The following is an 8,871-nucleotide window of genomic DNA, read 5'->3' as shown; positions in this document are numbered from 1 at the left end:
CAGGAATCGAACCCTGGCTTTCAGCGCGGAAAGCAAGCGCGATAACCGTTAGGCCACGCGCGCGCTGCCTACATGGCCAGCTGCGCGCGCGGCAATATTTCGTCACGGCTGCTGATACCTCGGCAAACGTTTCACGCATTTTGAAAACGTAGTGCACGAAAGAAAATAAAAAAAAAATTTCCCCATTTTTTTTTATTACCTCGGAAACGACGCCTCCGTTACGCGAACGAGAACGCTGCGGTCAAAATAGATCGACTTCAAGTGCGCATTTACCTTCGTCGACGCTCCAAAATCGGGTTGACTATCGAATCCAGGTTTATCAGACTTTCATTATGCCACGCCATTTAATTCTGTAAAAAAACACAGCCGACAAGTGACCGCGTAAAGGTCCGCACGCAGCGCATTTCGGCCCCAGCGCAGCCAAAACGCCGCGGTCGGATGGCATACAGGCCTTCCGAGGCGCCTCCTGGCGACAAATTTCCGTATCGATGCCGCGCGCCGGCCGTTGCTCGACACACCCAACTCTCTAGCCACCATAATAGTGCTCTAGGCTGGCGGGCCAAATTGCCCAGTGTACACAGACGCCGCCTACGATTCTTACCACTTCTAGGGACACAAAAATTTTCCATTTTTAACCCTTTTCTAGGATACAATCAATAAAATAATAGTTTTTGAAACCCAAAGCAATAATCAGGCAAAATGTTTAACGTATCTTAGGAGATACAATTTCTGGTTTCGTTTTTGCGGTCTCGAATTTTTGCCACCAGGGATTTTCGAGATACTCCGTCGGCTCCAGGGGGGTAAAGGTGGGTGAGGAGGAGTGGCAAATCCCGCGCGCCGACATCCTGGGTCCCGAATGAAAGATCGCGAAAGGGAGCGACAGAACACGAGAGAAAGAAACCAAGGTTGCCAGCTGAAGGACGACAGTCGCAATGGTAATCGCGAAGACTGAAGACTCTCAGCAATATAAACAGTGATAATTTAACGTTGCAAACTAAATTTTTAGCTATTCTAAGGTTTATAAAAAGCAGCATACTCATTACGCTGCATTAACTTCCCTTCTGTCGAAGTCTCGAAAATCTGGTAGTTGCGCGGTTTCGTATTTCCGGGCGCGGCCACCCGCGCCCGGAAAAATACGAAACTAAACCAGATAACCGAAGCTGATTATCTGGTTTAGTTTAGTGTTGACAAGAGGCCGTAAATATGTTGAAGTTCATGGCACTGCTCTGATGATATATTTGTGAAATCAAAGGCAGTTGGTAACCATGTGGGACCCCGAGGGTCTGCTTGCATGCTCCGCCCCTTGCGGCAGCCAGAATGCATGGGAAAATGGCGGACCTTTTCCTCTAGAGTTAGTATGTATGATCTCTATGGTCGGTTCCGATGTGCATGGCGGCGCCCAGGACGCGTATCGTCCACGCCGTGCTATGCATTTCGACCTGCTGTTACAAAGGTAAGCAGTACTCTGCTCTGAAATATGTTAATTTTGCAATTTTAGAAGTTCTGAATTCCATAGCGCAGACGTATTTTACCCTGAAACGTATGATAGTCGGGAAAAAAAGTACATAGTAAATATGCGTATCGTGTAAAGGCTCTCACATCCTGCGATTCTCGCCCGAAATCGGTGCGATTCCCAGTAAAATGTGCGAGCAGTCGCGCTGTCGCAGCGGCTGTGCGACTGCTTTCCACCGAGTTGGTATTTTGCCGCAGAGTCGGTGCGATCGCTTTTTCGTCAACCAGCCGTTCATTAGCCAGCTTTCATCCGCGAGAGGAAAATAAATATAGACACATAAAAACCTCTGGTTGAATGCTTAATTATTAGAAATTTCTAGCTACCTATTGCATTCCTAAAACATTTGTGCCTATTAAGGCGTTTTTGTTGTATTTTAGACAAAGTCGCGTCCGTGTTCGAAGCGCCGGCCGCTCTGACAGAAATCGCGCGCTTGTTGGAGCATGTGAAACCAAACATTGCGATCGCACTTGCTGCGTCAGCCGTCGCACCGATTTTTTTTTTCCCACAGTCGCTGCATGTGAAGCAGGCTTAAGAGAGTAGTCGGATAGTAGCTTTGTGATTTCTGTGGTGTTCCCTTCCGGGCTTCGATTCGGCATTGTTTCGGTAGTTTAAGCCGATTAATGTTTAGCCAGGTATATAGACTGGGCGATAGTTTAGGGGCGGGCGTTCACTCTGAATTTTACATACCTATCCACGAGGAATCAGCTGTAATTGTCGGCAGTAAGCTTCCTGTTTGGCGTGGTTTAGTTCATTCCTATGCTGACCTGTTTACTGATAGAATTCGACGTGGTGCTCTTTTCTTTTAGGTTTCGTACTCTACTGCTGCCCGATGGAAATTCCGTCAGGATCTTTCTACGAGACACAAAGTCGCGATCGTCCCTGTGTGGTTTTGATTCCGGAAAGTGGAACAGTGTCCGATGTGGGATCTAGTGATAGTGAAGTGAGTGACAGTGACGAGGAGAACTTGCCAACGAAGGGCCTAACAACAGAACTTCCAAGCGATAACGAAACTGAAGGCGGAACGCCCGCCTTTCCAGTTATGTCAAGAAAGAAACAAAAGTCACCGCCGCAAGTTTTCGACTGGCGAAAGGAAGACCGGTGTTTTGTGGAGCCTGCGGAGGCCGTGTTTACGGCCTCTGATGATGTGAAAAGCACGCTGAAATATTTTCAAGTTTTCATTGATGACAAGCTGCTGACGGTGATTGTTGACGAGACAAACCTCTATTCTGTGCGTCAGGCTAGAGCGTACCGGTAAACTGTTGTTACACTGTGTCAGCATGCTTTCACAAAGTACATATTATTCGAACTGAATCATTGCATCGCCCCTTCAATTAAGCACCTTATAAAATCAAATGTGATGTTTGAGCTTTATACATCTTATTTAATTTTGCAAGAAAATATGTTTTCAATCAAGACCAGACATATATCCGTAATGTGTGCTCACCAGATTTACCCTGGAGTGGATGTCAGTCCAGTTTAGTGTCCCGTGGTGTGCACATTAGACTGGTCTGGTGTGGCATAATGCGCACATCAAGCCATTCTAGTGTGCTGTGGTGGGCATATCTGACCAGCCTAATTTGTTTTCATGTGCACATCAGACCACACTAGGATGGTGTGATGGGCACATCAAACTAGCCTAACGTGTTCTGGTGGGCACAATAGAACACGTTAGGCTGGTTTGATGTGCGCACCAGAACACAACAGGCCGGTCTGATGTTCACACCAGAAAACAGTAGAACACACCAAACTGGTCTGGTGGATTTTTCAATTGGGCAAGACATCGAACTATAGGGGGCGCTCTGACCCGGTTGTTTTCCCCACGCTTGGTGTTTACTCAACACAAGGCCTGTGCACATGCCGACGGGCGTTATGGGCATGGCCATGTCATCTTCTACAATAGAGCGCGGGGCACAGTTTAATGTAAAAAAATACTAACAATCGACGAAGCGAAAGTGTCGGATCTATCCTCAGAAAATGCGAGCTTGACCCACTTCGGCTTTTGTGCTGAGCTGGGATCGTGCATGCTGCATTGTTCATGCAGGCCGAGTGGAAACAAAAGAGCCCCTCCTCCCCCTCGCCGGAGAACACGAACTCCAGCCGAACGCTGACGCCGCGTTCGGTTATTTCGGCCGAACGCTGCGTCATTGTATTTGTTGTCCCCATCCGTGTAGTTGTTAGGTTAACCGCTTGGGCATCACGGTCTGTCCTCTTCCCCAATAGGGAAGTGTGTTAGCTGCTAAGGGGAGTACTTTATAGGAGATTAAGATAGCATTGTTTTAGAGTGCAAATATTTTATAAAAAAAACTAAACGGCTGGATAAGTAGATCTGGTTATATGTAGAAGTAGACATGGCATTAGTTTTGCCACAAAGCACCCCTGTATTGCAACGAAGTACACTTCACAATATAAAAAAAAATATGAATAGCTTTTCATTTCTGCAATATTTGATAATATTAAGGTGGTTATTGCAAATTGTCATCTAAAACTACAGCATGCAATGTAAATGTGATGTAGTCATGTCATTAGTTTTACCAGAAAGAATTTCTGTATTCCAATGAAGTGAACTAACAAAATGAGCGATATGAACAACTTTTAATTTTTGCTTACATCCAAGTCCTCAGATCAAGGAAAGGTTGACGAATGTTATGTATATTGTGCGTTGGTGTGATGTCAATGCTCATCCCAGAAGATTCTTATATATGTCCTGCGGGAAAGTATATATTATGGCACTATGTATACACCTACTCATTGACTTTGAATTTGCAAAAACTGCGGACCTATTTTATAGAATTATTATTGAGCGCATTACTTATTTTCAACATGTGAAGATGCCTTAAGTGTACAAGGATCCTACATAAGTCTTGTGATGAGTCAGACACCAAGCGAAATAGAGATGTAGTGAATCGCTTCGATGACGCCTGGAAAAGAGTGCATTGCATAAAGTTTGTGACAAACGACCCCGTATCTTGTCTTTGCTGCATTCCCGTTGACGCCTTTTGCATTCTGAGTCTTATAGGCATGAACCAGCTCTCCCAAATTGCGCTTTTGACCTGGCACCATCGACATGGTTACTGAGCTAGCTAATTATCAGTGCTGCATGTACAGCTCTCTTTTTCACCCAAGGTGTGGGAAGGTGCCGCAGCATAGCAGAAGCGGCGCTTCCAGCACCAAAAGAAAGAACTGAAATAAGAATTGGGCAACTGCCCTTTAACATGTAAACAAAACAGAAATGTTCACACATGACTTTGTGTACAGTCGAGTACATAAGAGAACTATGTCTGCTCCAACACAGTGGAAGGCATCTGCTGAGCCAGCTCCTGCTATGGCGTCTTCCTTCAGCAGGAACTTGTCAAAAGAGAGCACCAGTTGTGCTGTTTTACTCCCTTCGCCTCGCTACACGGGCTCGCCTGGCAAACACCTGGTCGATGAGTGCCGATCTTGTACTGGTCCTGCCATGGTGCTCAGGAACATGCTCCAAGGTATATGTATAGATGGTAGCGAAGCTTCCATAGAAGCCCATAGGCGCAAAAGATGGCGGCTCATGGGGCGCAGCGCCATCTGTTTGTTGCGCGGCATTGTCATTAGTCATGCTCGCCCGTGACGTACAGGAAGTGACGCTTTATTAAAAAGGAACACAGAAACACGATATGACGCATTTTCCTCAAGATTGTGACGTCACGATTGTTTTCGGCGCGAAATTTAAATGATTTTCGCCAGTGGCGCGAAATTTAAAGTTTTACAGATGTTCTACATGCCTGCTACCGTCCTTCAAACCTTGCTTCACGCCTAATAGCCTTGTTTGCATCAGTCACTCCCATGTAATCCCTCTTCCAAAAGAACCAGTTTTTTATCAGTTCTGGGAACCACCAACAAGTTACAATCGTCTTCAACTAAGCAGTGTGTTACAGCACGGCTATGAAGGCGTACTTACCCGAAGGAAAAATCCATCAATGTAACCCTGTTTGGCAGTCAATGTTTTTTAGTGGACCGCTGACTGTGCCTGACTCTACGTCAAACATGTCTGATTGGCCAACAAGTTACTCTGACCGACAGTCAAACTCCAGTCAGACTCCACTTGTCGGCTTTCTGATGGTTTCCTGGTGGCAGTCGGCCGCCGATTCTGATTGTACATCGATTGGCTCTGACTGTACGTCAAAAAGCTTTCACGTGCAGAATGACGTACGGTCAAAGGACGTAAAGTTCGTTCGGATACCACTATTTCGTCAAATCTATGAATACGAAAAATAATCTATGCACAAGAAAACGATTTTGGGACGTGAGCCCATAAAACCGCTGATGTTAGAGATATGACACGCAGCCGACCGACACCCTTGATCAGAAGCCCGCCGAAACGCCGAAAACGCCACTTCGCTTCGCCCATAGAGGCTTCGCCGAGCTTTTATGAACGATCGTAACTAGATTTAACTCTATCAATCGCAGGTGGAGGCGCGGGGCTATGCATGTCTTTTGCATTTGAATGTCCACATGAATTAATGCTTCAAGAGATTGAAAATTGAGACGTTTCGTTATAGCACATGCGCTCGTCACACACATATTGTGCTCCACAGCTTGGCTATTTATGTGAGGATTAGTACGCAGGAAACTGCCACAAAATGACAGGAAAGAAAACATTAGAAAAAGGATAATAATTCGCTTTGTGGCAAATCGTTAGCCCCATACTGACTCACTGAGTTACCTTTCATCGCAGTTTGATATACTCTTGTATACCTCACACAACCAATCATTAATCCAGGTTTATGTCTCAAGTCGTCACACTGCACAAGAAAACATCGAGGTCAACGCTTCTTCTCACACACTCCTCAATAATGCACAGGGTGTGTAGGGTGTCTACCAACCTGGAAAACTTAAAATATTTAAGTAAAGCGGATTATATTTAAAGAACAGGGTAATATAAAGGGAACCGTAAAAAAGTTCCTAATCAGTAAAAATGATAAGCGAAAGTGGAACGGCAGCGTGCAACGAAGCCCGATGATTGCACAAGGATTTCACGGTGGTGCCGCTGCACTGAATAACGTTGCCCGACACGTCACTAGGCAGCGCAGGCCACTAGGCACTCCCTGAACCGAAGTAACGGTCAACATTTTATCGAAATAGAGAGGAAAACCTTGGGAAAATTGGGAAATTTGGAATAAGTGATTTGGTAGACACCCTGTCCCATCATTCAGTGAGCAACGAAATCTAGCACTATACAGCGAGGGTCGAATGAATCTAACATATTTTACTTAGAACGAAAAAATCAGTTTTGCATGCTGTGACACTGAAATTTTCATATTGATTCATTGAAAATTCAAGTTCATCTAGCTGAACCTATACGTTGATTGCACTGTCTGAGCATGCGAAACAAACTTTTACACTTTATTTAAAGTATGATAGATTCATTTGGTCATCGCAGTAGACAGTTTCGGCAAAGCGTGTGATAATTTAGAGGTATGTACTCGCACAATCCGGTATGCCAGCGTGATCGTTGAATGCAACACGTAAGACAAACTAAAGAGACTTCCTGTGGGCATAACGCAAGTGTTGTCTCATCTGCACAGCCTCTGGACTCGTTGCTGGGTCTTGCGTCTCACAGCTGCATCAAGGAGCTCAGTATTTTTTTTACGGGCGAACCAATGAAGCCTCACCCTTGTAAACAAAGCAAATAAATCAGCATAGACATCCTCACTGCGGAGTGTCAGCAGCTTTTCGACCTTCTCATGAAGTGTGATGCACAACGCCTTCCCAACGCCTTCTTTCAAAACAAGACTGTCAATTGACGCCACATAAACCTTCTCACAAGCTTGAACGAAAGAAACAAAGCAAGGTGAGGACCGAGAGGCTTCCAAAGTCTCCTTCAGCCGTTTTTTTCACACTCAAATACAACAACACTTGGCTGTCATCAGAAAAAGTGGCATTCTTGATTTGCAATTCACATTGCTGAGTCACGTTTTGACATGTGTGATATTTGACAAACCTTGTTACAAGCCATCCAGCAAAGTAAACCATGTTGTTAAGTGATAATAAAGTGGGATAACTACAGGATGTGAGGTCAGCTGCACATTGTGGAAGTGAGCTTCCTAGACTAAGTGAAGCTGAGGGAGCTGAGAAACCAACCGGAAGAGCCGCTAAAAAAGTTGCCATGTCCTCTTCGCAGTTGCTCTTGTCAGACAGTTTAAACAAGTTGCTAACTAGGAGATGTCTAAAGGCTGCCTGAAACTGCCGGCAAGAGGAATTGGCTTTCGCACCAGACTTCGACCTTATTATGGAGAATGTGTTTTCGAGTGCATCTTGGTTGAGATGGCGAGTCAGGAGGTATCTGAAACCATACTCAAATGTCAGGTGCTCACAAATCAGCATAATAGACCGAATGGTCGAGGAGAAACCGCGAATGCAAGCAGGCTGCCGCGGGCACCCAAGAACGGTAAGGCTTTCGAACATATAAAGGCATTATTTTAGAAACTCATTGTGAAGAGAGCCTTCGTGCATTGCAGACACATATGCACTCTTCCCGCGTTTCTGTGAGCTGTTCATGCTATCAAAGAGACGATCCATTTTTTCAATAAACCGGGCCGTGTGGATAGCTTCAACTGGCAGTTGCTGGAAAGTTACCATGGCAAACATTGCGGCAGCACAGTGATTACTGAATATTTGCGCTGCTAGTTTCACTGACATTTTGGAGGCAAAAGTCAAATTAAAATGCTTCTCACTGAGCCTTGGCATGGATCGGATTTCAAGCTGTTTGTCTTTTTCGTAAGCTTCCCTGAGGAAAGAGCGTCTCAACGTGTGATCCCCAACTTGAAAATTGTACTTGAAGAACATATTTCGTAAGCACTTCAGCTTACGTAATCAAATAGAAAAAAAAGTGGCTTCTCATTCACAGTTACGTAGGGCTTCTCAGGGGTAACAAGGCCATTAAAAAGAGCAACATTTTGATTGCCTTGGTCACATACGACAGCTACTGGCTCCAGGCCGGCTTTCACAAGCAAATTGTGGCACTGGAAAAGAAGGTCACGCATAATGTTGGCAGGTGTTCCCCCATGAGCAAAAAAATAGCCAAGTGGCTGCTTCCATGGCGTGCGAATGCCTTTAGCCATAAACACAAGAGCTTGGTTTGCGAGGTTATGGCCTCTTCCAGTGTTACTTTCTCCGAGCCCTTCAAACCTGTCCACAGAGGGGTTGTACGAGAGCTCTTTCGTGACGTCCATCTCGTCAAAGGCAATAATGCATGGCTTGTCTTCTGGTGAAAAAGAAGCTGCACGTCTTTTGACTAGTTCGAAAACTTCTGGGTAAAAACCAACCCTCAGGGGAACACGCTAAAGCCAAAGCTGTAGCGACATAACGGATGGGAGCCTCAACAA

At 45.3% G+C, this 8,871-nt stretch overlaps 1 pseudogene; it reads right to left on the bottom strand.

The window, feature by feature from the left end:
- Nucleotides 1–6,791: 6,791 nt before the first annotated feature.
- Nucleotides 6,792–8,332, bottom strand: LOC120844066 (annotated as a pseudogene).
- Between the last annotated feature and the right edge of the window lie 539 nt (nt 8,333–8,871).

The sequence above is a fragment of the Ixodes scapularis genome, unplaced genomic scaffold, assembly GCF_016920785.2.
Source record: "Ixodes scapularis isolate PalLabHiFi unplaced genomic scaffold, ASM1692078v2 PGA_scaffold2__306_contigs__length_199485367, whole genome shotgun sequence".
In the NCBI taxonomy this organism is placed as follows: Eukaryota; Metazoa; Arthropoda; class Arachnida; order Ixodida; family Ixodidae; genus Ixodes; species Ixodes scapularis.
This window is presented reverse-complemented; position numbering and strand designations above follow the sequence as displayed.